Source organism: Calonectris borealis, chromosome 1 (genome assembly GCF_964195595.1).
Source record: "Calonectris borealis chromosome 1, bCalBor7.hap1.2, whole genome shotgun sequence".
Classification (NCBI taxonomy): Eukaryota; Metazoa; Chordata; class Aves; order Procellariiformes; family Procellariidae; genus Calonectris; species Calonectris borealis.
This window is the reverse complement of record NC_134312.1, coordinates 5,151,935-5,179,472: the sequence shown is the minus strand read 5'-3', so window position 1 is coordinate 5,179,472 and position 27,538 is coordinate 5,151,935. Positions and strand designations below refer to the sequence as shown.

Genomic DNA, 27,538 nt, shown 5'->3' with positions numbered 1-27,538 from the left:
ATTCTTACCATTTTAAGTACCATGAAAACCCAATTTTATGGCATATGTGTAGCTAAGATATTTTTATCATCTCCATTACCAGGGAGGATGCACCTCCGATCTGATTGATGTGGTGAGCAGCCGCATACCAGAACCATTACACGGGAATCTGTGGCAGCCTATTGCTATAGCAACTGCCAATAACTAAGAACACCAACAAAGTTGTTTATTTATCTATTATAACCCTGATTTTGCTTGTTTGGGCTGAGACCTCTGAACAGATGAGTGCCAAAATGAAAAATAGGCAATTTTTTTTTTCTTCATGAAAAACCCTAACAAAATACCAATCATTTCAAAATTATCATACTCTTTAAGGTCAGGTAAGAGGACAGGAATCAAGAAATCTTACCTGCTAATAGTCTGGCCACTGATTTCTTACACAAATTGACCTAAGCTGCTCCAGCAGACTCTGGGAATGATACCTGGTATTGCAGCAACAAATATGACGAATGATACCTGGTATTGCAGCGACATATATTTATAGGGCGATCCAAAGAGACCCATCATTATATTAATGAAGTAGCTTCTGACACTGTTTTGCTTTAACACAGATAAATGCTGATGTTGCACATATGGTAAAGGAAGCTTAATGGGCAAGCACACAATTTAGCAAACACTAAGTGCTACTAGAAAGTATTACTGGGACCACGAGGTTGGTTTTTGTCTAAAAGATGAAAACCCAATGTAGCCTTCTAGAGCCACCATCACTGTATCTCACGGGCACTGCAGTTCGGTGCCTCCTTTTTTTCCCTCCTTGCTGCCCTCTATACATGCAGCTTTCCAACCAGACTGTTTTCTCTGGTTTACCAGCACAGCTTAATGAAAAGGCACGGTCATTTGGATGAAGAAACCCAAATCCACCCCGGGAGCCCGGGCCACGAGGAAAAGGCACACGAGTCACCCAGCGATGACTTCCATCAGCGTTACAGCAGCATTTCCAAATGGAAACTCTGGTGTCTCCCTCGGAAAACTTTTGCTGTATCAACGTTTGGCAAAAATGTCACATTTTCCAGGAAAAAGCCAATGTAACCTCCCCTCCCGTTTCCCCTCCTCTCGTCCCACACATTTTTAAACGTTTTAGGCTGCTGCTGTTTCCACGCAGGCTCCTGCAAGTGGGACCAATAAGCACAGTTTCAGAGGAGAGAAGACAGGAAAGCACTGAAGCAGCTAAAGCTCTCAATAACAACTTTGGGGGCGAAAATACCCTGGTATTTATATTTTATTTTCTTCCTCTTCTGGGGTACAGGCAAAGGAGAAAAAAGCAAGGACCTTTCCTGCTTTCAGTAAACCTCATATAATGTTGAGAGTTTAGCATTTAGTTTCCTTAGCAGTGATGAGAAGAAACTGTAAGTGGTCTTTGCTATCTCTGTATTTTAAAGCTGGTCAGAAAATGGTTTCCTGCGAAGAACTCTTCCCTACAAGAAAAAGTTTTCTGGTTTACCACAAAAAGGCAGTTTTCTACAGAAAGCAAAATCCCTTTCAAGAAAAGCATTAGCGCAATTGAGAACCTCATTTTCTGTTAAAGAATAGCTTGCAATTTTTTTTAACCAGCTGTTACAGTTAAAACTGTACAGAATTGGTCATCGTTTACTGCTTTCTGCATTATCAAATCCTACATCTGATGCCCCAAGACTGAGCTTTTCAGAGCAAAACCTGCCTCTTTGTGTGCATACAAAGCACCCAGCAAACGCTGCTTGAGCGCAAAGTAAGTTAGGGAACTAATGAAGTTATGGAAATATGAAGATAATGAACTCTTTCAAACGCTATTTCAATTTTTTTTTGCCATACAGAGCATCCATTTGTGTTCTAAAACTCTACCATCTATAATTCTAAACCAAAATATTAAGTTGTTAACATTTTCTCCATAACAGAAGTAGGCTGCCTGAATTGAAAAATACACAGAACAGTCACATTTACACTAACAGTCTTTAAATCCTCACTGAAAGCTTAACCCTCTGAAGAAACATCTTCTGAAATGCCAATATAGAATATTAGTTTCTATTTTACTGACATGCTATGAAAAATAACCACACAGTGTAATCTGATGCATTATCACCTCAGAAGCTAAACATGGTGTCAAATTTACTGAGCCAATTTAAATCTGTAGGAAACTGGAACTCTTTTATTATTATTATTAATACAGCTTCATTTTGGTGCAAGTTTCGAGCTCCGTGGTGTATCTGGAGTTCCTTCGTGCTAGCCAACAACAAATCCTTTGGCAGGGAGTCAACGGCAGAGAGAAGATAGCGTTTCGGTGGCTCCGATTCCCGCGATAAGCAAAGAGAAATGGTTTAAACCCTACAGCGTGCTGATTTCTCTGCTGAAACATCTCTGCTTCTCTCTCTCCCCACCTCCTCCGAGCCGCGCGGCTCCATTTGGCTACCCCTGCTGTTGTCTGGGCAATACAAGGGACGTGCCAGCATGGAGCAGAAGATAATCCCGCTAGTGGCAGCATTAACTTTTCACCTCGATATTCATACATGGATGAAGGCAGTGTACCAATCTACTGCCCAACCTTTTCTCCCCTGGCAAAGCCCCTGATCTTCCCTCTGCCTTTGAAGGGAGCAGAGCAGAGGACCCCACGTCCAAGCTTAGGTCCCTCCTTCAAAAAAGCGTCCGTAAAATAAACAGTTATCAAATGCAACTCCAATACATCTCAAGCTGAGAAAATAATTAGTTCATGCTACAATTGTTACAAAAATGAAGAGGGAATAAATGACCGAATATAGCTCTGCACGTGCACAGCTCCAACAACTGTAAGCATGAAAAATATTCCTTACACTTCTCAGTCTAGTATTAACCAGCAGCAGAAGAGGTAAAATGTTAAACTGTTCAAGAAAATATATACACGGTTCCACTTACAGTGCGAAGGTGTTCTAACATGAAATTTGAAGGTGTCTCTTTTTATTTAGAGTATGTAACTCTGGTGCCATTGCCAGAGAATCATTTAAATATCAAATGGAAACAAAAAAGTCATGAGATACTGTCTCATCTTGGTAACATATGGATGTTACACGTGGTTATATATGTGTGTGTGTGTATTTCTGTGTGCACGTGTTTTGTTTTACCTTAAAAGACTGGTTACACTGTCAGTCCATCTGGGGCAAAACCCAGTTCGAGTCACTTGGACTTCACGTTGTGGTATCACAGCTCCCCTGCAAACACGGCGGAGCACAGCTCAGTGTGTAGGAAAGCAAAACAACTGGAAAGATTGGAATTCTCTTACAATTCACTGTTTGCCACCCATGAGGCCAAAGGCCCCTAAAAAGTAATGCAAAATGGAAAAATATTAAATCAAAACCAACAGGAGTTTGACTGGGACTCTTCTGCAGACTTCTGCATCACGAAAACATCCAAAGAGCAGTTTAGCCACAGAGGTGAGAAGCCCGCGATAGCGCTCCAGGGTGGTTTTAGCAGGCAGGGATCAGGGACTGCTGGGTGACTTAGCTGGAAATGAGATACAGACTCGAATCCCGACCGCAGATCCGAACAGCAGAGCTGTGGATGGAGCAGAGAGCAGCTCCGACCCGCACCTCTCGGTCTCTCCTGGGTAAGAAGGAAACGCAGTGCCGCGTTACGCTTTGGAGCTGTTGACAGCAAAGCTAAAAGGCCAAATCTTGACCCCAAATGCAATTATCAAAGAATAGGTGAAGGAAGAACGGGGGAATGAAGAACGCTGCGTATTGCTTAGGGGGACGCGCAGGACCTGGTGTGTTTGGGCAAACCCTCATGGTCCCAAGGAACGGTGCTGACAAGTGGCTTCTGACAAGCTCCCTGTTCTTTGAAGCAGCCCTGGTGTTACCTCCAGGCTCGGAGCAGGGGCACGACGCAGCGGTGGAAGGGAACAGGAGAGGGAGAGGAGCCTTGAAGTTAGAGTAAATGAGCAAAGGAGAAAAACCAAAACAGACGTAAGGAGTAAGCGACAGAGTCACTGAAGTGGCTTCAGTGAAAGGTGATCACCATCTTCTCCCAGCAGCACCTTTAATCATCCTTGACGCAATTTCACTAAAGCAAATTCTATTTAATTTCATTGTGCCTGACCAAGCAATGCAATTCCTACTAGCTGGACATTTTCTAGCCTTCATCAGGCTTTTGCAATAGCACTCATTCCCTTCAATTTATCAGTGCATTTATCACAGCGGTTCCAAAAGCGCCAGCTCCATGAGGCAGAACCTGGTGCTCAATACTTTATTTGTATTCAGCAGATCGACCTTTGCATTCTGTCCTGGTACGCTGATAATTTCCCCTGTTTCCAAGAGAACTCCTACTGCCCTGCCACGTAATCACTCCCTCGTTTGACGAGCAGAGCGCTTTCCTTCACATAAGCTCTGGCGTCTTGCATATTTATACAGCTTTTAGCAGTCCAACCAGCCCTAAGTTTAACTGATAGATATTTAATTTTGTTCTGCTATAAGAACAACAAAACTCAGCTATTTAGATTACCGAATTTAAACCCAAATTTAACAATTTTAGTGATCCTTTTGAGGAAAAAAATATATAAATCATATACAACAATCAAAGATCAGTTTGAGAATCTCTACATACAGGATGTACTCAAAAAAAAACCCCATGTATCTTGTAGCAGTGACATTTTTACTGCCAATCGAAAGGACATTGGACACTCAATAAAAAACCCTAGAGAATCTTTCCCTTCCAATTGTTTCAGTATGCAACCAGTTGTTAGCAAAGCAGCAGGAGATTAATGGTGGAAGGATATTATAAATGATACTGGTGTATATAGAAATAGGTAGAAATTCTACAAAAAAAAAGTTATTCAAGTTCTTCTCATGCATTACTCTCAAAATATATCCATCATCATGTCAGCTCATCCTTCAGAAGTCAATATTTCTTAAAGTTTGGGGTTTACACTTGCACCGTTTGCCATTTTAAGAGTAGAAAATGTGATCTATGTGACATAATTCATCTTTAGCTTGGATTGGATGCAGGTCAGAGAGCTCCATATTTTCAGCCCATTAGTCATGGGAATTAGAAGTATTACACAGTTGCTTTTAATTGGTAGTTCATGCTCAACCACTGCAATCCAGTCTATGATTGCAAAACTAGCTAAATTATATTCTCAATAAAACATCATCCAGCCTACAAAAAACCTGTCCCAAAGCAAACTACATTTCACATGCATAAGTAAAATATAACTAGCTCCACACTCAACGATCATGGGAAAAATGTTGATGACCAGCCACAACTGGCCGCCGGAGCAAAGCTCCAGCGCAATGCCATGTTCCACCCCAGCTCCCTTTCAAAGGAAAGTCGTTCTCAATGCTCGACTGGTCAAACACAACATTAAGTAGCAAGCACTAAAAAGTTAATTGAATGTTTGCCAGGAGATGTATGCCCCATTTTTATACTGGATAATTAATTTCTTTGTTTTTATAAGAATTTTAAAGAGTGACCAACATGCACCCTGAGGGTAATGATCTTCATTCAAGGGAGACGTCTGACTTTTTGTGACACAGGACTTACTTGTATTTGGAAACACTCCAAAATTATTCTCACGTAGGTGCTTGCTTCTAACATTACACAAACTCTTGTATCTATTTTATCTTAAGTAGCTGGTATCTTTGCACTCCTCTCCTAAAAGAAGACCATTTCAGTTCAAGGATCTCAGAAATAAATTTGTTCTTTACGTTGTTTTACAAGCAAGGTGAGAGAGGCACAGTTGAAGCACCTTGGGCTGGGGGCACACTGGAAGACTATGGATGGCTGCAGAGAAGGGGCTCTCTCTACTTCTAGTCATGTACTTCAAAATTACAAGACCTGTCCTTTCTCGTCGCGATAGTCTCTAAACCCTATTACTCAGTAACGGGGCTTTGCTGTGGACAGTGTGAGCTACTCATTAAGATAAACTGAAGTTCTGAGGTTTAAAAAAAATTTCCTTAGGTTACTATCAATCCTGTCGGGATTAATTGTTTTAAAGGACACTTAAACTGTCAAAACAGTTCCATATTTAGGGCCAGAAAGGAAATATGGACTATTAGCATCTCACAACACGTGCCAAAGCTCCAACATACCCGCAGACTTCTGGTCTACTACCGCTTTGGAATAAAAATCCAGAATGATCTTTACTATGATTACGTCTTTGCTGCTAACGATGAACATTGCTATAATTTAAATTTACATTTAGAAGTAATCGTTCCTAGACCGTTGTAATCTGTGAATAACTTTTATTGCTTCTACAAACAAGCACTTTAAACAGTCAATCCCTCATAAAGAAAATATTGATAAGGAAACAAGCAATATTGTGTCCTTCTCTTCAAACCCTCCCTGTGATGACTGTAGGAACTACTGCTGATTATAGCTGTTATGGAAGTATACTAGCTTTGTACATGGAATTTAACTTCTTTAGGCTTTGCCGTTAAACACAACCAGCTATCAGAATGACTGCAGAAACACCGAACTCCTGAACAAGTGAACTCTAAAATTTCTTTAAGCTTTTAAGTTTTCATCTGTTTTATTTAAAAGTTTGTGCAGTTTTTGGACTCTGATTTTTGATTGTCATCCCAACTGCTATGTCATCTAAAATTATCCCAGTTAACATGATGAGATGGTTTTTATAATCAATGAAAACAGAACCAGGACAGGAGACTGAAAGAGTAACAGGGTGATGACACGAGTTTAGCTGCTAACCTGAGCTCCTGCAGGTCTGAACATGTCTCCACTCCAAAATAATCAACAGGCATTCGCTCTGCACAGGTACCTCCAATCTTCTTACTGCTATCATTACTAGAATATGTTTAAAGTAGTTTTTCTTCACTGCCTGAATACCTGTACAAGAGCAAATTTTAACTATCTGCATCATAAAAGGCAAACTGATGTAAAGGTGTTCGCTGATGAAGCATCTCGCTACTGCTAGCCGGACCTTCTTCTAACTCTCAGCTGGAATTGATGCTGGCAAGAGGAGAGTTGTCAGCAAAGCAAATTCTGCCATCCACCTCCCTTTGGTCTGCTCGCTCCCTAGGTTACCTGCACGCTGGTTTGGGGTACAATAGCTGGGGTACAAGCATTCACACTGCCACGACACCTTCCAGTTTTATCACTCTTGGGATTGTGGTTTTCCTGCTTGAATGAAACTACCCTCAGCCTTTACACTGCAGCTCCAAGTAAGCCAGAAGATCTGAGCTGAAGGTGTCTCCACTGGTGAGATTCCGGTGATGGGCACAAAGGTTAACGTGGATATTCCCATAAGGAAGCCTGATCTTTTTGTCCTTGCTTGCATCTGGAAACGTAGCCCACAGTGATTTATGTTGAGACAGTCTAGGGCTCTTTCCCAGTCAGCAAACACAGCTGGAGGAAAACTTGCTTGTCCTTCCAGGAGAGCAGCAGGGAGACACCGGGGCATCACCCACACGTGGATTGCTGCCTGCAGCTCATGGACACGTCCACACGTCCCAGTTTGGATGAAGGCAGCACCTGCCCTGCAGCAGAGCAGCCCAGTCCAGGGTAAAAGCCCCTACAATGAGATCTCCAGGTCTTCTGCATCTGGGTGGCAGCAGATTTCACTTCAAATCTAAGTGAGACAAACTAGAAGGAAAATCTTCCTTCACACTACCAAAATAACAGAGAAGATGTAAACCCGATAATTAGTTTTTTCGCAAAGCAAGAAAAACCTGTACTCTTCTCCCTCCCAGATTTTTGTTGACATGATGACAAATAAAAAGAAAAACTACTGTTTCTTATGGAAGCAGAAACAACATGCACACACACAAATATTTAGGAGCAGACAAAGCTGCGGTGTTCATGAGGGGCTCACGGTGTCCCACCAGCAGCCCACAGCAATAATTCGCCTTATTGTAACATACACCAACTGGAAGAGCCGGAGAAGCTACTGGGCTGGTGGCAGCTTACGTCTGAGGTTGTAGTAAGCTAAGGTTTATACGCTATCTTCTGTCCTAAAATAAAGCATGCACATTTACTGATCAAATATGAATTACTTAGCTGCAAAAGCTTTCATAGCTGTAGCCTTTCCAGACACTGTACTACCATGCTATAACACTGCCATAGTCGAGTTAAAGCCGATATTCCACTCACACTGGCAATTTTCCACTAACAACAAAAAGAAGTCTCGTAGATGCAACATTTCAAAACGCATGTAAACTATTTAGATGAATTCTTTTTATTGACAATCCCAGGGGAATGGAGAGAAAATGATTTGTTTTACCCTCAGAGCTCAAAGCTCTCTCGGGAGGTAATTCAATTGAAATTTCACATTCAGTCTAGCCAGGCAGTGATAAACAGATGCTTAAATTAGCTGCATTACACCATAATCAAATATCTTAAGAGGGGGGAAAAGTTTCCAATAAACAATGGGGGTGGAGGGAGCTTCCCAGTATTTTTAGAAGGAATGTTTTTCATACCTCTCTAAAGCTCCTGCAGCAGCTAGCACTCCTTCAGACACAGAAGCATCCAACAATGCAGGGAATATAGACACAAACACAAAACCAAACACAACTGGCATTTCACCGAGATCTCTAGCAGATTAGGCTACCTGCACCCCCAACACTTCCTTTATCTACTACACTTAAAAGACGATTTCTATTACGACCTCCTGCTACACCATGCTACCTCTTCTGCGATTTTACAAAAATGTTTCTCTTCTTTTTGTTTAAACAAACTGTTGCATAAAACATTCATACACAAGGAGAACTAACCAGACCGGTGCTCAGATCCAAACACCTCCGTACAGTCCTAACGATATTGTGCATCTTCATCCCCTGCTTCCACCACCATCAGGTACTCCCTCTCCCCCCTCTTCTTGGTCCTTCCCCACCCTGCCAAGCAGAAAGGCAGCAAAAGCAAGAAAGTCCATGTCTTGCTCCTGCTCCAACTGTCAGGAATGAGAAATTTCCCCAAAAATAACTAAATGCTTTGTCCATAACTGGGGGGTCCCCTTGTTACTCCTGAGAAACCCCTGGAAGGACAGGAATGGTCCAGGAGAATATTAAAAATACAAACTGTATATAGTTCTCCCAACTACATTTCCCAATCCAAGAAGCTAAGGGAAATAACAAAGGGGAAAAAAGCATATTAGAAGTTTTCTAAATTTTACAACTTTTTTTTTTTTTTTTTAAAAAAAGAGGTATTTTGCATTTCCCTCTGGACTTTATGTGCAGGTCCAGGAGACTGCATGAGTGATCCTGGCTTTCACTGTAAACACTTTCTAGCTCTCATGGTTATGAATGTAATGTGCTTTAAGCACATCCAGAAGTTTCAAAAATCAAGAGGAACAAAATAATCAAGACTATAATCAAGATATTCAAATAATCAAGATGAGTTTTCCGTTATGGGGTTTGGTGCTCACATGCTGTGTCGCTGCAGACCCGCAGCCGCCCCTTTGCATCCAATACAAACAAAATGCCCTGAAACAGAGGGTCAAGATAGCAGAGGTCAGGCTTTCAAATGCTGTATGTTTTACGTTTGTTTGTTTGTTTGTTTTGTTTCATTTGAAGTTCATTGTCACTTTTCCTTATCAGTAAGTGCTCCTTAGCCTGCCCCGCCAGTGAAAGCATTTACCTGCTGCAAGAGGAAAATAAGATTTAAAATTCCAAACGTCCTGGACTCTATACAAAGCAAGCCGAAGAGAAATCTACTGCCTGTTATACTGAAGGTTGAAGTAACTGTTGTAATGATTCCTCTGGCTTAAAAAAAGAAACCAATGAATACGTTAAATTGATTGGAAGTTCAATCTGGTTGAATCATGTTGTTCATCATCACAACTGTAAAAATCCAAAGTGTAAATGGCTCCTTGGGTTTGCAATACTCAAAACCAGAAGCTACTGGTTCACAAAACTTTTATTTTTCATTGGTTGTCTTGTCTAACTTGGAAAGTATTAAATTTTAAGTAAACCCAAATAGCAATATTTGAGGAAATTCTTAAAAAGGCAATTTGTCTGTTCTCCAGGTCAGCTACCCCCTAAATTTTTAAACTACCTTTTGAACCAAGAATGTGTTTAGTATGTGAACGCTTGTAACAGAGCCATTCCTACAAAGATTGGATCGTATTTTAAAGCAGTATGGAGCACCACAATCTGAAAAAATGAGGCTAAGAGCTAGTAGCTACTTATGGAAAGCTGGATTTCACCGTTACTGATTTGAACATTAAGTGAGCATCAAAAATGTGTGTGCTGGATCAAATAAAACGCGAAATGTTGCATTGAGTTTTTTAGTCCGTGGTAGAAACAAGCTACACATTAGACACTTAAAAAGTCCTATTGCAAGATAAACATGGCATGCCAAAACATTTCTCTTTAAATCGCATTACTTCCCATCACAACAGCTCAGGCGAAGTTCTCAGCAGCGAGTGAAACGGGAAGGTAAAAGCTCCTTCCGACCGGAGGAGGCGAAACCAGCGGATGACACGTATTTCTCTTCTCTTTCGTGCCACAGGCACCAGGAAGCAGCTGCTTTGAAAACTTTGCAGCAGCAGCAGCGTGCGAGCCCGAGTCAGCAGCGCAGGGAGCGCCGGTTCAGAGGAAAAGCTTGATAGACGTAAGGACAGACCTAATGCCGCAGTTCAAGTTCGCCTGACCCTTAGGTTACCACCACACTGCAGGCGATGGCGGTGGCGTCTTTCTCTGAAACCCAATGCATCAAAGTTGTTTTGTTTGTTTTTTTTTAAGGGATAGCTGAGTTTCCAACTTCATTTACTTACAGGGTTAAGAATATACAGTAATTGCAGCAGATTAAAAAGCAGCAAGGAAAGGGTCTTGAATTAATCTCTCCTTCATATTCCCGTGTCTCACCTCTTCCGTCTACACTTTCATAAACTAGATGGACTTCAAGTTACTCATCTCAAAAAAACCTAGTAATAAAAACCCCCAAACCCACAGCTTTCAGGCACCCGATGCTTTTTAGTGTTAACATTTACAAATGGAACTCATGGCTTTAAAAGGCTCCATGAATTAGAATAACGCCATGAAATTAGTAACTTAAATAAAGTAGTATTTTAATTGATTCTGACATTCAGAGACATTTCTTAGCTTTGCCACCTTTTTCTGACCTTTCACTCCAGTGTGTTTCACTCCAATGACGGGGACCAGTTATTTATTGCTGTCTTTGAAGTTATAAATGCACAGTAGCAAAATCTGCCCCCAAAGAAATAAGGGGGACATATCCCACCAATCTTATTGAGAACAAGATTTGGCCGTGAGAAGTGTAAAAAAAATTGCTTGAGAATACAAACACATCCAGTGAAAGGGCTACAAAATCAGAGGCCCCTTCAATTATTGTGGTTTCCCTTTATAGGAGGGTCAGGAAAAAATAATAATAGTAGGTGGCTGTTACGTGCCAAACAACATAATATGGCAATATAACAGGGCAGCTAATTAGACCCACAAGGGCAGAACTCACTGGCCAAAGTTGTGACACAAGTATCTCATCATCTTTCACGGTTACTTAAAAGAAAAAAGAAAATAAGAAGGCAAAAGAAAAAAAGCAGTATAGGTAGAAGTACAGAGGAGGTAAAGATAAATTATGCATTTAATTCCTGAAGACAATAATATAAAATGCATCTCCCCCCCCACCCCAAAGCGTCCCACTAAATGCAGGAAACGTATTGCCAAAAAACTCCAAAGTTTGTGAAAAACTTGGAAATAATTTGACACATTTAATAAGACTAGCCACAGCTCTATTACAAAAGTCTATTCTAAGTCCTTATGATTCAGCACACAAGCCTTGCAGGGAAAGTTAAGGGAAAATATTTTTTTTCTTTGGGGTAGGATGTTCTACAGTTGGCCTCCAAAGGACATTTCATACTTTCCTGTGATATACTTGGAATTTACCTATCACACAGGATAACAAACCAAATCGTCTATCAGGATACAGACCCAACATGACAGCACCTGGATTCCTACATTCTTAAAAGAAGTTAGAGATCTTTGTCATGCCAGCTCCTGCTGACTCCTATTTTCACTTCTGTTAATTACCAAATTCTGAAGAACTTTGTCAGCTTCTGACTCATCCGTTACCTAGTAGTCCTCCTCCTCCTCCTCCAAGCTTCATGTGACATACCTTCCTTAGTGCTGTCTAATGATTTATCATTTTTCTAATCATCAGCTCTCTGGAAAATACAGAACTATCCATATTCACACATAGCAGTACAAACATTTTAATTTAAGACTTTAGTAGCCTGTATATACAATGTTCCAAGTGGTTCAGATATATAATTCACTACCACCTTCAGTAGATTACTTCTTGAGCAAAACTACCTAACAGAGAAGTAATGTTTCCATGTTTTCCCAGAATGAATAGATATATATTTCTTGAGTGCAGTAAATCATCAGAAAATTGGGCAACAGGGCAAGAATTCAAGCAACATGTATGAGAGCATGAAGTCTGCGAAGGTTTCTGTGACAAAAGCATGAATGCAAATGCCTACATGAAATGTAAGAAGCTCCACGCAAAGCTTTACAATTCTCCTTTATCTCTCCTTTAAAAATTAAGGTTATTTTGAAAACTTTTGGTTTCTGTACTATCTGTTGTTTGTAAAGTCCATTGTTTATTTAAGCAACAGCAAGTTATAATCCTAAATCATTTCTCTGCAGCCATAAGAGTATTTTTATAAACTTCTTATTTCCAGTACTACTTGGTTTTCCTAAACTTCATTTTCCAAAGCTGTGCAACATACCTTTTAAATCAAGAACACTTAGTTTCACGACAATTAAGTATAAGCAGTGCTGAAATTAATAGCTGAGCGCACAAACCCCTTTACTCTTACTACCCTACGACTGACGTAACCACCCTCGAACGGAAGAAGAGATGAAAGTTTCTCCCCCACCATCACATTTCTACCTTGTTTCTCCCCACTGTTTAATTTTAGAGTATCACAAGTTCTCCTATCTATTCAAGCAACATCAACACATTCATTTTCACAAATGCGTGACCCAAACAGGCACTTTAACAATCCTATTTATATTTCTTTTACCTGCAACCGCTTCTAGCGTGCTTTTGAAGCTCAAGATTAAAATCAACCGTAAGAGAGAAAAAATACAATGCAATTTATTTGTATATACCATCCACATGACAACGTACCTCCTTTGTCTAATCGACTCCTGGGGAAAAAAAGGAGGTCAGGAGGTGAGATCTGAAGAGAGGATGGAGCTCAGTGGGACGGAGGAGAGCAGAAAGCTCCCCAGACCGGAGCAACACAAGTGAGATACTGTGGAACCACAGGAAGGGGAAAAGGAGAGAGACTAGAGGTCAGATCCTGGTGTTTTTGCACATCAAACTCGCGCCAAGACTGGTATTTTGCACAACCAGTTTCAGGCTGCAATCCCAGGACACCAGAGTCGAGGCATGGATTTTAACAAGGCATGGTGCTGTGTTAGGGGAGCCGAGCATCTCGGGATCTGCCCGAGCCTTGCCCTAAAGGGTACGCAGCCGGGCAGGGGAAAGCGCGTTCTGCGCAAGGAGCAAAAAAGAAAGCAAACAAGGACGAGAAATGGAGAAAATGAAACAGAAGAGCAGTTTGGCTCTTGCTTTCTGGCCTCATAAATCCTTACTAGCAGAAGAGAAGTCAGATGGAACAAAGCATAAATAAAGTATGAGGTGAGTTTTAACCATTTTTCAGGGCAGGGAGAGGGAAAGCTAAACAGACTGCACCTCTCCACCCTCATTGAGATGCAAACCACACAAAGGCGAAAAACTCATCTTGATGCACTGGTAGTTACGCATGTAAATTCCAGCGCAGGGAGCAAGATAAGCCCAAAGAATGCAGTTTCTCTCACCAGAAAGATTCAGCTTTGTGTATAATGCTGTAGTCTAACTACTGTAACCATCAGGACGAGTCTGTTTAATATCAATAAAGTGAGCAATGTGTTTGCCTCATGCTAAACAAGCAGAAAACCCAGAGCAACCAATTCCCACAACCTAGAAACACCCATACGTGAAACAGCATCCAACTTTGCTTCAATACAAAGAAAACTTCTTTCCACTTCAGGCTCTTCTTTCTTAACCAGAGCGGCAGAGAGGAGTCTGAAATGAGAGCCCACCTGTGCAGCGCAATGTGAACCTGAAGTCTCCTCTCCTAGTGGAAAATAAAGTTTTATTTTAATAAGGCAGGCCTGTGCCATGCCCTTGCAGGAGCCTTGTATGATAACACTGACAGTACCACTTTGCAACCTCTTTCTCTTTCCTCTGCCTCATCTCTGGCTTTTTTTTTTTTTATAGTTATTTTGGCAGCTGCAGAACATACAAATCTGCACACAGCAGAACACTAGTTATCTAGATGCAAAATTTTTTATTTTAACTATTAACAGCAATTATGAAGCGTTTCTTTTGAAAGGCCATAATTAGGGATGACAGACAAACAGTGGATGTGGCAGAAAAAGATAGTACCAGCTCTTTGATAGTACAAAGCAAACCACCAAGGCAGTGTAATAGTACTAGTTTCATTCCTTTTGGAGTTCATCAGTTGTGAGCGATTGAATTCTGCCTCGTGACTGATAAATGCATATTTCGATTTGTTTCCCCTTGAAAGCCAAGTACTCTTTTATTGGCAGGCTGATTAAAGTGGAATTAAAATGTTCTCTGAGGAAAGAGGTGAAAACTTGTCACCTTTTCTGCAATGCTCTTTTTTCCCCCCTTAGTAGATAAGGGTTTTTCTGAGTCACAGACACCGGATACTTGGGGGTAAATTAACCAAACTAGTCATGTTTTAAAAGGACAATTGTTCTATTTTTAAAGCTGTCATTTTCTGAATATTTGATTAGGGCTGCATTACAAAAGATAACTTTTGCAAACAGCCTGCTCTCCCCTCCCTGATTAATTTTACATTAGATTTCGACTCTGTTCCAGCAAACCCCGCGGTGACTCCCTGCTCCACAGAGGCTTCCTTACGACAGCGATCTCTGCAGGATTTCAGCACGGCAGAGTTCAGCTACATCAGCAAACAGGCAGCCAGAAACCTCAGGCCCCGAGCCGAAGCGCAGCTAGACTTGAAAGAAATACAAATATTTAAAGACAGCGCAGAGAACCAATAAAAAGCAGGGAAAAAAAAAATCAACGAAGCATTTACACGACATAAAGCTACTAGACTAAAATAAATGTGGCCCTCGTGAATTTGCTATACCAGAAGTTTATGCTTCCCTCAATTTAAAATTTTCAAATAAAGAGACTAAGTACAAAGCCCTGGAGAGAAAAATAGTAGAAAGTAATATAATTATGAGAGCAACATCAGCCATTGCGAGTGATATTGTTATTCTCCATCAAGGAAGCAATAACTTTGATGAATAATCCCCTTAATGAACACCAAGATGGGGTTCTGCCTCCCTAATTAAATTAAATTAAAAGCGTCAGGTATCAAACCTCCGTGGTAAAGACGAAGAGAAGCTACACAGCAGCTTCCGAACACGGTATTATCAATGCCGATTTTGAATTTTAAAGTATTAAAAATACAAAGAAGCAATCTTTGGGTGCTCTGGAGCCAGGAGGGGTAGAAAACATACCTACAAAAGACAACAACGGGGCATTACTAAAAGACCCAAAAGTGGCAAAGGTGGAAACTTTCTCCTTAACTTAGTCCTTACGCTACCATGGCTGCATCGCGTGGTTTAAAAGATCAACTACAGAAAACAGAGAAAGCAAAATGAGTTTGAGCGAGCCACGCAGTCTTATCAACAAATTATCTTTACCGGATATAAGTCAGATCTTCAGTATTACTTTAGTAGGATTTTTTGTGGGTTAGTTTTCTTATTCTCTATCTGATGCAACAGAAAATACAAAGCCTGAAGGAAAATAATCCCTATAATTTGCATTTTTAAATGCCCCGACATAAAATACATATTTAAGTAGATGCATCGTAATGGCTGGAATTATTAAGTTACATAAGTATTTAGAGAGATTATGAAATACTTATTGATTTAACTGCATAAATATGTACCTAGGGAAATTTATATCACAAATGAAACTGGCCTAAGCCACTCTGTCAAAGCCAAAACAAAGACAATTATCTTGTCAATAAAAAATGGAGGGTAAAATTCCAAAAAACTATTAGAGTGCTAAAAATAGAGCAACTTTATAATCATAACAGGTAACTTCAGGATAAGCCTCATAAATCCTTCTACAGACACCCAAGTGCATGGAAAGTAAACACTAATTTTGATTGCGTCTTAAGAATCTGTTAGGATTTGGGGCAAGAGGAGCGTAAAGCTCCACCCCTGTTAAAAAACATAAAGTTGTACACTTTTTTATTTTTAAAAAGTACCTAACTCTATAATTGCATAGGCCCCGTTACAACCAACCATTTAGGGCATCCACACTACACTGACAGAGTCTTACAAGCTTTAAAAATTCATTAGTATCTTGGCAATAAATATTGCCAATGTATTTTACTGTAACTGTATCGATCCTAATGCACTTGACTTATCTATAGAGATAAAACTTATCTTGACCTTGTCGAATACAAACAGTCTGGACTAAAAACCTGCGATAGCCTCTCATGGGGAAAACATACAACAGATAACAGCTACAGAGATGATACAGGAGCAGTACATCAGTATTAATGTTTCAGACGAAACAAGAATTTGCTTGAATATTAGCCTACCAAGCAGACGCAAGGAGACACTAATAAACAAGAAACGATATGAAAGAAAGCTTTAAAGAACAAAACCGTACATTTAATTAGAGTCTTCTTGGGCATGATGTTAGTCCCTTCAGAAAATACGTAACACCGGATCGTTACAACCCGCTGCACAGAAATATTACTGAGTATGCTTTTTTCTTTTTGGAGGCAGCCGCCTCTCTCTGTGAAAGTAAAAGCCAGTTGCATTGCACTGCACTGACAAAAGGCAACGCAACCAACTTTTGCCTTTGTTATTTCAAGTTGCTGTTTCCAGCTGCAATCCTAGCGGCGACTTTAGACAGCGGCGTTGGCCTTGAGACGCGAGTCCTGCTGCACGCAGCCGGGCTGCAGACAGATGCTGCAGAGCGCAGGGCCCTCCCTTCCTAGAGACCCTGCAGACCTCCAAGAACCCGCTCCGCAGCAGGATCAGGCCCCGACCCCAGGATTTCCCGTGGAAGCCCCAGAAGCCGTACGGAGCCGTACCACACACTTGCATTTCAAACTCTTTGGTGCTCCTTTCCTCACAATCCTCCCGACTGCATTTAGCTGTCGATAACTTAATTAACATTTTCAACTACCAAAAAAAAAAAAAAAGATTCCTTGCTGTTTCTAAGGCAACGGAGATTTTTGGAGAAGATGTCTTTTGTGGTTGATTTTTAAATGAATGTAAGAGTATCCTGCCAGTCAGCGGCAGAGCGTATCCCTCGATCTTTAATGCAAACTTCTCCAGGTTGTTCGTGTAACTCAACCAGTTACGGACAAAGAGTCACTTTCTGAAAGAAAACTAGAACATGTTTTTTGTAATTAATTCTGTACATTTTTGCCAATTTAAAAGCCAAACATATCAGAATATTAATAGATTTTCATCTTCCAAATATCTTCTCTTTACAAGCAGCAAGAGCATTCTAGTGTAATGTAAGCATTAAGATTTAAGATCTCTAGTACCTCAGAAAATTATTTCTTTCTGACATAATGTTTTGTAGCTGGTCTTCATAAATTATAAAAAAATTAGGATGTTTACAGGTATTTGGACAAGCAAACTATTTCTAGGTCACTGTAATTACTTTGCATTTGCAATTAATGAAAACTAACTATGCCTGATCACTCTGTAATTAATATTTCAATATGCTAAACAGCACCAATACAGTACAACTTCTTGCAAAGATACAAAGGAAAACAAATTAAAAAGGAAAAAAAAAAATCTGCCAAATAAAATCAATAGGTTTCCCACATAATTAAATATTACGGGTTTGCATATATATTTTTAACAACCTGCAAGTACTGACAATCCAAAAGCATTATAATACACATTCGGATACAAAGGTAAAATTATTATGGCATATTAACTCTGCTGTTTCCCGGTGCTACGAGCAGGAATTTTAAAGGTTTCCTATTTACTCTGAGCAACTAAATGAAACTAACTACGCAGTTTTATATTTCCACCTTTAAATATTGCTTAGCTTTGAGAGATAGCAATAAAACTTTCTATGTTTTGATAGGCAACAGTATTTTGCATTGACTGAAGGCAAATAGAGACAAAAATAATACTATCCACAGCAGTGGCACAAAGAATAAGGCTCCATTGCTAATTATACAGGGAACTGAATTTAATTACATGGAGAACATTAAACACTTTCCAAAAAAAAAAAAAAAAGAAGAAGAAAAGCTGGAGATGAGACGTTCAAGTGCCTTTAATGCTACAACAGTGCCCTCTGCTGAGGCATCAAAATAATGCTGAATTATTGCACGAACACCAAACAGGACACAAAACCAGGCATCGGTATTTCGGGATCATTTCTGCTTAAAATCAGGCACCCTCACAAAACCGAATTAAGCCAACTTTCCGCAGGATGAATAGGCCAGCGCGGCATTGCGGTAGGCGTGCATTTTTCAATGAGATTGCAACTAATCTTTTCAAAAGATAGTCGTAGTTCAAAGAAATATAAAAAGCAATGTCTGAGGTCTGAATTGTTTCGTGGTCACTCATAGGATCCATCTAGAGAGGATATTCCCAAAGACTAATCTGTTTAGGATCCCGTACTAAAGCACTGTTTTTCTTAAGATCCAACTCAGTTTTCTTATGCATTACAATGGATGTAACTAGACGATACTAGAAACACCTTTGAAAGCAAACAGGCTATGAAATAATCTAAACCAAATAAAAAAATTTTGATTCATTATTCAATACATTTAACAAGAAAACCGATTTCCCCCCCCTCCGATGGTAAATACCCCCAAAATACTACTGCTGTCTGGCGCCTGACAATAAACCAGCTAAATAAACACCATCCCAAGCACCACGGAGGGGCTGGCCGTTGTTTTTCAGAATTCCAGTTTCAGATGGCCAAGTGGAAAAAGGAAAGGGGAAACAGAAACAGGGGGCAAAGGATCTTAGCACGACCGAAAAGTGCAGCATAGAAATTTCTGACAGCTCCCTCACCATTCCTTCTTCCTTAAGGAAAAAAAAAAAAACACACCAAACGACATCCCCCCCATTACAACTGGGATTTTAAAAGGACCAAATGAAAGCAAACTCTTCCTGAAAGAGTGGATTTTCACAATCTGGTTTCACTGCAATCATTCTAATTTTATGTGTTTGGGGGAACTATTTCAGCAGCACAATTTCATAGCTGTAAAAACAGAGGTTCTCAGGATTGACCTCTTGCAGACATGAGGTAGGCAGACATCCTTTGGCTTTCTTACCTTAATCTGGGAGAATAAAAGGAGCGAAGGAAGAATAAAAAGACATCCCATTTTAATGTTTTTTCTTTGACCAAAGTTTTAAGAATTTCAAGTAATACAAATGAACAACAGTTGTGAAAGTCTGAGCATTGCCTTCTCCCCAAATTCACAAGTTATTCAATAGCTCTCTAACGATTAACTCACAAATAATTTTTGTCACCGGCAAAAATCTACAGCCACAAGCGCCCAGATATTTTAGATTAGATCATAGCCATAAAATTTAGGTAAGAGCAGACACTGCGCTCTCCGGGTATGCAGAGGAGCAAGGTGAACAGCATGAAAGGAGCAAACACAGACTAAGTTAAAACGCCTGTCTTTCCACCTTAGTGACACCTTTTTTAAAACTGGGGGTCAATGGTGGTCTTCCTGCTTTCACTTTAATAGTAGTAATAAAAAACCCCCGTCCTATTCTTGAGAAATAGTAAATTTATGTGGTTTTAAATGACAGAGAACATTCAGTGTAAAACATAAATGCAGGCTGGCAGTCCTGAAGTGAGTTTTTTGCACGTACTGTAGATTACAGTAACTTTTCCACCACCTCGCAAGCCTCCTGAGAGGTGGCAATCTATCAGACACTCATCTAGATGGCGATGCTGGAGAATGAGAGCGGGATGCTCGCTCAGGCTTTGATATGGACACTGCGATCTTTATCAAGCACAATGGTTTGAAATCAGGATGCTAAAACCAGGTATAAACCTTCAGGGTTGGGAGTACCTACAGGTGCTGCTAACGTCAAAGAAAGATACGAGTTCTTAGCAATCCTGACAGCCTTTTTATTTACTACATACTGTTACAAGCCCTGGGCTTTCTGCATCCGGATCTACCTCTCTTTTGCCTCTTTTCGCATCAGCAAAGCTGGGATACTTTTGGTTAAGTGTGCCCTGAAAAATAAGTAGAAAAATACTATAGAAAAATCTGAGAGACCAAAAGGGTGTCTTTTTGAGGAGTGAGGCACCCTTCCTTACACACCACTTATTTAAATTTCAAATCTGTGTTGTGAGCCTAATTTTCACAAGTCTAATTTTTTATGAAGCTTTTTCCCACCCCCATGAGAGACCACTGCACAGATCGCAGCAGGTGAGCCTCCGCTGGACATGTATTTAAACTCATGCACACCAAAGATTAAGTGGAGGTGATAAAATTACTTTAAGCCACATCAGTGGATAAGGGGTATGTAAGCCAAGATAAGCATATTTAATAGGGAAAAATAATTGGATACAATAGTAAATCTTCTATTTGATTAAAAAAAAATGCAGTTAGCACTGAATCAACAGAGACAAGATACATGCCAATACTTTTTTCAATGTTAAGGAGACATAAATGTTCAAACCTCTAAGATATGCTAAATCTGGACCACAGCAGCCATCGAGTTTGGATGTAACACCAGCCAGCCAAATTAACAGTCAAAGACTCCTGCACTGTCCAACTACCCAAGGAAAACCCTTTTGCCTTTTCAGACGAACTAGGGAAATAAAGGGAAACTCTAGTAAGAAAAAATTGAAAATTATTTTATATTTGTCCTTTAGCAAGAACTCTAGAGAAAAACATTTGCCTGTAAGGGTGGTCATAGGTTACAGCCACATCCCTGTATCAGCTACCACGTGCAGCTGGTCCCAAGTACGAACCCAGGGCAAGTTTCCAGGAAGGCGAACAGGGATGGAAATACAAACTGCAACACTTTAAGCCTGTCTCTCTCTCTCTCTCTGCACTTTATGCTGACTTTTTTGAATTTCTTGGGCAGTTTCCATTTTCAGCTGCTTCTGCTCACTTAATATCTTCACATTTCTATAATAAAACTTGTACAGAAGAAAGGCTTTTTCAGCGATGTAGAACCAACATATTGTATTTTTGTTTTGCTTTTTTTCATTCTGAGTAGTCTCAGACTGTAACCATCACTAGCAAATTTGAGAATTATAAACAGCCAGTCAGTACCAAACAGCTTGTATCCCAAGCCCAAGAAACCTCTACATAGCAGGCGACATTGTTTTGATACTGAAACGAAGAGCATCTGGATCATTTGTCCTGCTGCTGAAGAAAATTCATGTCTCAAACTATTGTGCTGTCTCTATCAGGAGTTCACTAATTACTAAAACTGCTTGTTATTAGATGTATCTAATTAATATTATCAGTAAGTCCAGAATATACACATACTTCAAAAGAATGACCCTAACAACTACCACTTCAACCCATAATAGAATTAGGACATATTAAGAAAAAAACCACTGCAAGATTAGACCAAAAAAAGTAAAAAGTAAAAAGATAATTTAATCAATTTTCAGATTCTTCTGAAAGAACTACAAAAATAACAGATAACTGGAAACTATAATAGAAGCTTTAAAGTTCGATATCCGACAGTATCACAAAATCTTACTTGAAAAGTCTTGGACAAAAAATTAAACATGCTGAAAGAATGCAGACAAGTGGCAATGAGCAAGCCGAGAGAGCTATCTAGTAAGGAACCAAAAGAATATAATTTAGGCATGCTTTTATTGTGGCATATTCTAAAAACAAGGATGATCCCATTTAATGAAACTTGTCAGAAAGTATAACACTGAAAGTGTGGAGCAAGCACTCATGGAAAATGACAGCTATGAGAAATACATGCATAAATAAACTATCATGCTTAGAACAATGTAAGCTGATCTCGGCATGCAGAAAAAAAAAATATTTAATGCATTTCAAGAAACCTGTTAATTAGAAAGAGAAGCGTGGAATACTTAGGAGTGGTAACTACTAATAAGAGGAATGCACTGGCAGAGAAAAGGCACAGCAAATTTGACCATAGCATTTAGGACAGTCTTAGTGTTAGAAGACCCACAACACTGCATAGGAACAGTATAGAGCTGTACGTCAAAACCAGATACCAATTTCCAGCTGGGAAAATTGCACACAAATTAGTAGGGGCTTAGGAAAATTGAAAATTCCAGAATGCTGGAAAGACTGAGCTTTGAGAAAAAAAATTAATTGCTAAACATGCCGGTTTAGCCAAGTAATACATACGTAAACGTTAAGATGGGGTAAAAGAGTATACGAGGTTTGCAAAAACACTAGCTAACAGAGAAGACAAAACTCAGTGAGTACCAACAGCACTTAGTCTCTTTAGTCCCTTTCGATAACATACATAGGCACATATATACATGCTCTCTTTTGCATTAAGAGTGAAGCGCATTTAAATAAAAAGACTGCGAGATACTATCTGATAGCTCTATTGAATCTATTTTATCTTCCCGAACGATTTAACTATAGCAAATTGATAGTGACATGATGGTGAAGGCTACGATGCTATTTCCATTTTAAATCATGCCTCAGATATTTATAATTCTCAGGGGGGAAAAAATACCCAACTGTATCTATTAGAAATACAACATCTTATGCATGGATTCCACTTAGGAGCTGAATTTCTGTGAGAAAGTTGCCGTAAAACTTCAGCTACTTGAGTTCACAAAATATTTCCTTCCATATTCCTTTTTTTATTAGCAAAATGCAGCTAAAATATAAAACATGTTTTAAATCAAAGTTTATTGAATACATTATTACACATAATAACTAGAGCTTTTGTGGCATGTGAAGAAGTGTTTAAAAATAGCAGAACTTGCAGCTGTCTGAAAACTACATGTTCAATAGCCTTAAGTCATAACTTCTCTCAACTTGAGGCTTGGAACGATGCTATAAAATTTTTGCACGTGTGGTATCTGAAGGGAGAAGAGTGATATAGACCTTTCGGGCTTTTACACCTCGGGATTTTCTAGCTAACGTAAAGAAAGCTTACCGCGCTTTCAAGTTGGAAATTCCTCTGAAAATAGTGTGCAACCTACACGTTTTTGCAGTGATTTGTAAAATATTACTGTTAAAAATACACTGATGCAGTCAGCATAGAAGTCTGAACCAATGTGATTATTGAATTCGCATTAAGCAGCAAATGAGATACGGTAACTATGGTGAAAAACCACAGCTGTGTTATTTGAAAACACCCGATCTCATCTGATTGAGTTTTAAGAGGGAAAAGGAAAATATGTAATTTTCCAGGATATCTAGAAGATTCATGAAGAGAAAAACCAGTGGAACGTGTATTTTCTGTACAACTGGCTCATTAACAGACTGCAAACACTGACCGACAGTCTGCAGACACGTAGCCCACTTGTTTTGCAGAGAGAAAGGACATCTCAGAACCAGTCTGAACGCGAGAGTGGTGTACCCGTATCCCAAAACCTTGCTCAGCTAGCAAAGCAAGTATAATCGCGGCGCTTCACCTGGACTGATGTCTTCTGCTTCTCAGCAGGGATTCCTGCTCTTCCTCAAGGAAGATCCATCAAGGAATACAAAAAAAAAAGATGTGGATGTAGTCTCTGAATAAAGAAGTCCTTCAAGGAGATACTGCTACACGTGTACATTGTAGAAGGGTATTGTGCAAGCTCTAATCCAAAGCATCCTCCACCAAGTGCTCCCATTACAGGGCACCTGCCTAGACAGAGGTTTAGCTTGCCAAGTACAGCTGGGCTTAGGTTCTTCTCAACAGTATAAATGGACCTGACAAAAGTGTCCTGTTAACACGACTCTGCTGTTTCTAATACCCAAGTCAATTTGCGTAGCACCATCACCATTATCTGTCACTGCAACAGACCTTAGGCACACACTTCAAGTCCTGGCTTACATCTCTTTCACATCACACCCCAAAACCTCCCCTTACTGAGTTATGCACCAGAACTACAGTACCGCAACAAGGTTGGGGGAAGGGTTTGGCTCCCTCCAAGTCGTCATCTCCCTTCCCCCAGCATCACCATGTCCTCGGCACCTCAAACTGATGGGGGTGCAACTAGAGACATGCTGTGGTTCTGTGCTCTTCCTAGAGCTGCAACAGGAACGGCGACGATGTTGCCGACAGCTCGGTGTGCCCTGATAGCTCTGGTTCAGCTCAACCCCAAAATGTCATCTTCACTAGTGTGGAGAGCGTTTTAGTTGTTTTCCCTTTCCCCCAAACTCTAGCAACTCTAGACTCTAGAGACACTTTGGTGTCTCTTTTTTTTTGTCTCCTGAGGACAGAGATTGCTAGGAGCAAATCGCTGGACCTCATGCTCGAAATTGTACCAGATGTACCACACACTAAGCTCTTGTTCCTCAGAAGAGATTACTGCATAGTAACTACGAATACAACCTCCAAGAAGATACACCACGACTGCAGTTATCTGATCTCCACTGCTCAGATCAGCCTGAAACATTTAATTTTCTTTGCATGTGCTCGTCTGGCTCCTCTCACCTTCCCTCCTGAAGTTTCCATTCTGAAAGCCAGCGTGTGGTGTACAATCACCCTCTCTGGATATATGCTGCTTTGTTTTGTTTTTGAGCAAGAAAAGAGGCGGTGATAGAAAGAGCTAGTAAGCAATTTCAAGTAAACTTAGAAATAAACACATTTAATTAATTTTAATTAAAATGCAGTAAACATTTATACTAGTCTTTTACTGATGCTAAATTTTAAAAAATTGCAAATTTTAACACAATGCTTAAAGTATTCCACTTATACTATGCATTTTATAGCCACATAACACATAGCAATATAAGATGCTATATGGACTCTGATTAGAGAAAGCCTAGATCTTTCGTATTGTTTCCTTTGCCATATGTAACCAGATTATGCTGTTGTTCTTTTAAGAACACATATTTTGCTACGAATGCTGTAAAGGAGACATGCACATAGAAGGCAAAATAAAAGCTGGAGCGAAATGACTTGGGTTTTGCAGAATAAAAGTTTCAGCCTTGATACTGCATCAGCAGAGTGAGGGTAAGTGTGATATAACTCAGTATAGATAGCTAACATTAAAGAAATATAAATCCTTGATGAGTACAGTATTAATATGCTTTCAAATAGAAGGGGAGGGGGAATCTTGAAAATCTCCACTTGTATTTCTAACTTTCCTTACTTTCCTCACCTTCCTAAATCAGAAGGTGTGATGACAGAACAGTTGAGGTGCCTCACTCTGCAACAAGAGGCAATGAGGCTGAGTATTGCTCTGGATTTTTGCCAAATGTCATTCTTTATCAACTCCATTGTAATTAGGAATCTGGCTCTTTGCATGAGGAAGCAAGACTTTTCTTTGCATACCCTTTCTTACAGAAATTGAATTGTCTTAAATATGTTCATGTACCATGCTACCTATGACCAGGAGAGGTTCCTGGTTTAACAAAGCTTTGGCTCATTAAAATGAAAAGGTTACAGCTGCTGTCTTAATGCTAGAGAAAGAAATGAACTACTGTTCAGAAAAAGAATGGCACTAATGCAGCTTTGGCTGTTCAAAAAGTAACCCCGACCTTTGTGGGATGATGGGACACTAAACGCAGGACAGGAAACAAAGTCACCTAGTTCTGGAGAAGAGCGTTTAACATGTAATCTGATAGCTCGCGTGTTCTCTCCCTGTTAATGCGATACTAAGTGGACACGAGTTCTTGACGGGATCTCTCACTCTGAAGCTCGCTTGTTCCCTCATCTCACTGCCCTTTCATAAAAGATCATCTGAGAAAGCAAAACTCACACAATTAAGGCAAAGAAACTGCAAAACTGGACATTTAGAAGCTGCAGTAACTCCGAGTAGTTTGAACTGCAGTCAACTCGGAGTCATCTTTGCAACAACCAGAAGAGTTGCGCCAGGGGAGGTTTAGATTGGATATCAGGAAAAAGTTCTTCACCGAAAGGGTTATCAAGCACTGGAACAGGGGAGTGGTTCAGTCACCATCCCTGGACGTATTTAAAGGACGTGTAGATGTGGTGCTTAGGGACATGGTTGAGTGGTGGACTTGGCAGTGCTAGGTTAATGGTTGGACTCGATGATCTTGAGGGTCTTTTCCAACTTAAACGATCCTATGAAAGCAGGTTTTTAAACCACACCTGACCTTTTCCTCGTAAAACCAGCATCTAGAGTCTTTCCCCTGAGATACTACCAATATATTTCATCTCTTTTAAACAACATTAAAAGGTAATAACAACTTAATGCAAAGATGTGCTGCACTGAAAAACAGATCTAAGACAATTAGACTATAGCAGAAACCTCCTCCGCTGTTTAACAATAGGGAACGAAAACATTTTCATTTATTTTCACTTAAAAAGAAAGTCAGAGTCCTGTGACTGCATTGATAGGAACGATGTACACATACTTCAGGGCGTATTGCCTTGAACTAAGGAAAAAGAAGCTGGTTCTTTCAGATGGAGTGGCAGTGCACAGAAGTCTTTGGCTCTGACTCCCTTTGCTCTCGATAAAAGCTTGGAGCAATGAACTCTCAGGAGATTAGCGTACACACACACTAGCTCCAAAAACTTTAGGCAGCATACATGTTCCTTTGAGTCTTGTACATGTGTTGTGTATAATGTGCTCTTTTTGATATTAAAAAGTTGCTAAGTTGTTCTCAAGCTGGAAAGGGTTTTCCATTTAGATAAGGCCAATAGCTACTGCACAGAATAAGCACATGTGTAACACTGGAATCTGAAAGCAGCACAAGTGTTAGCCATTTTACCAGGGGTTGATAAGAATTATTCCATTTTACAAAAATCCTACTGTAAGTTATTTAACCCCAACATGCATCCTTCTGGTGGCACGCACACCACTGCCAGTATCACCTTCCCAAGTCACAAGCCTTTCTTTCGCAGCAGATTATAACCAGTTGTCCCTCTACTTGGCTCTTTGCAGCTAATTACTCTAACAGTCCACACACCTTTTCTATACATTGACTGCTAAAAATACCACATGGAAATTATTATCTATATTATGCACAAAAGGAGCCTGCAAGCGAAAGGAAGAAAACTATTCAGATAAAAGGAATCAACATTTCTGTCCATTTGCTGGAGTTTCCTCAGTACGTTAGCAGCACCTCCAGATCACATACGGTTCTCTCCTTTGCAAACACAGATTTGACACACAGGGCTCTACTCCGTGTCCTGAAAGAGTGTAACGACCTTGCCTTTATTTATCATCATTCATACATACAGGTCTAACACCAACCTAGAAAACACGCATGCACTGCTGGATTTACCCTTAAAAAAGAAAAAAAAAAATGCTTGCTGCATGCATTCAGTTGATAGGACCTGGCCTCGATTCAGCATCACTTCAATTACCGCTGAAATGCAGTCATCTTGGTGGGAGGATGCAGCGGCTATTCAGCAGCACAGAGCAGTTTCTCCTCCACGAATTTGAAACTGCT

The 27,538-nt window shown here is 40.1% G+C and overlaps 1 protein-coding gene across 2 annotated transcripts in view; it reads right to left on the bottom strand.

Annotated features, from left to right (window-relative positions):
* TAF3 (TATA-box binding protein associated factor 3) overlaps positions 1-27,538 on the bottom strand; it is a 117,455-nt gene that overhangs the window by 66,199 nt on the left and 23,718 nt on the right. Inside the window, exon 2 of one of the 2 annotated variants that reach the window (XM_075143221.1) lies at positions 20,143-20,235. The exons of the other annotated variant lie outside the window; for it this stretch is intronic. The gene's annotated coding sequence lies outside the window, so the exon portion shown is untranslated. The remainder of the gene's footprint in view (positions 1-20,142; positions 20,236-27,538) is intronic. 2 annotated transcript variants of the gene reach the window in all.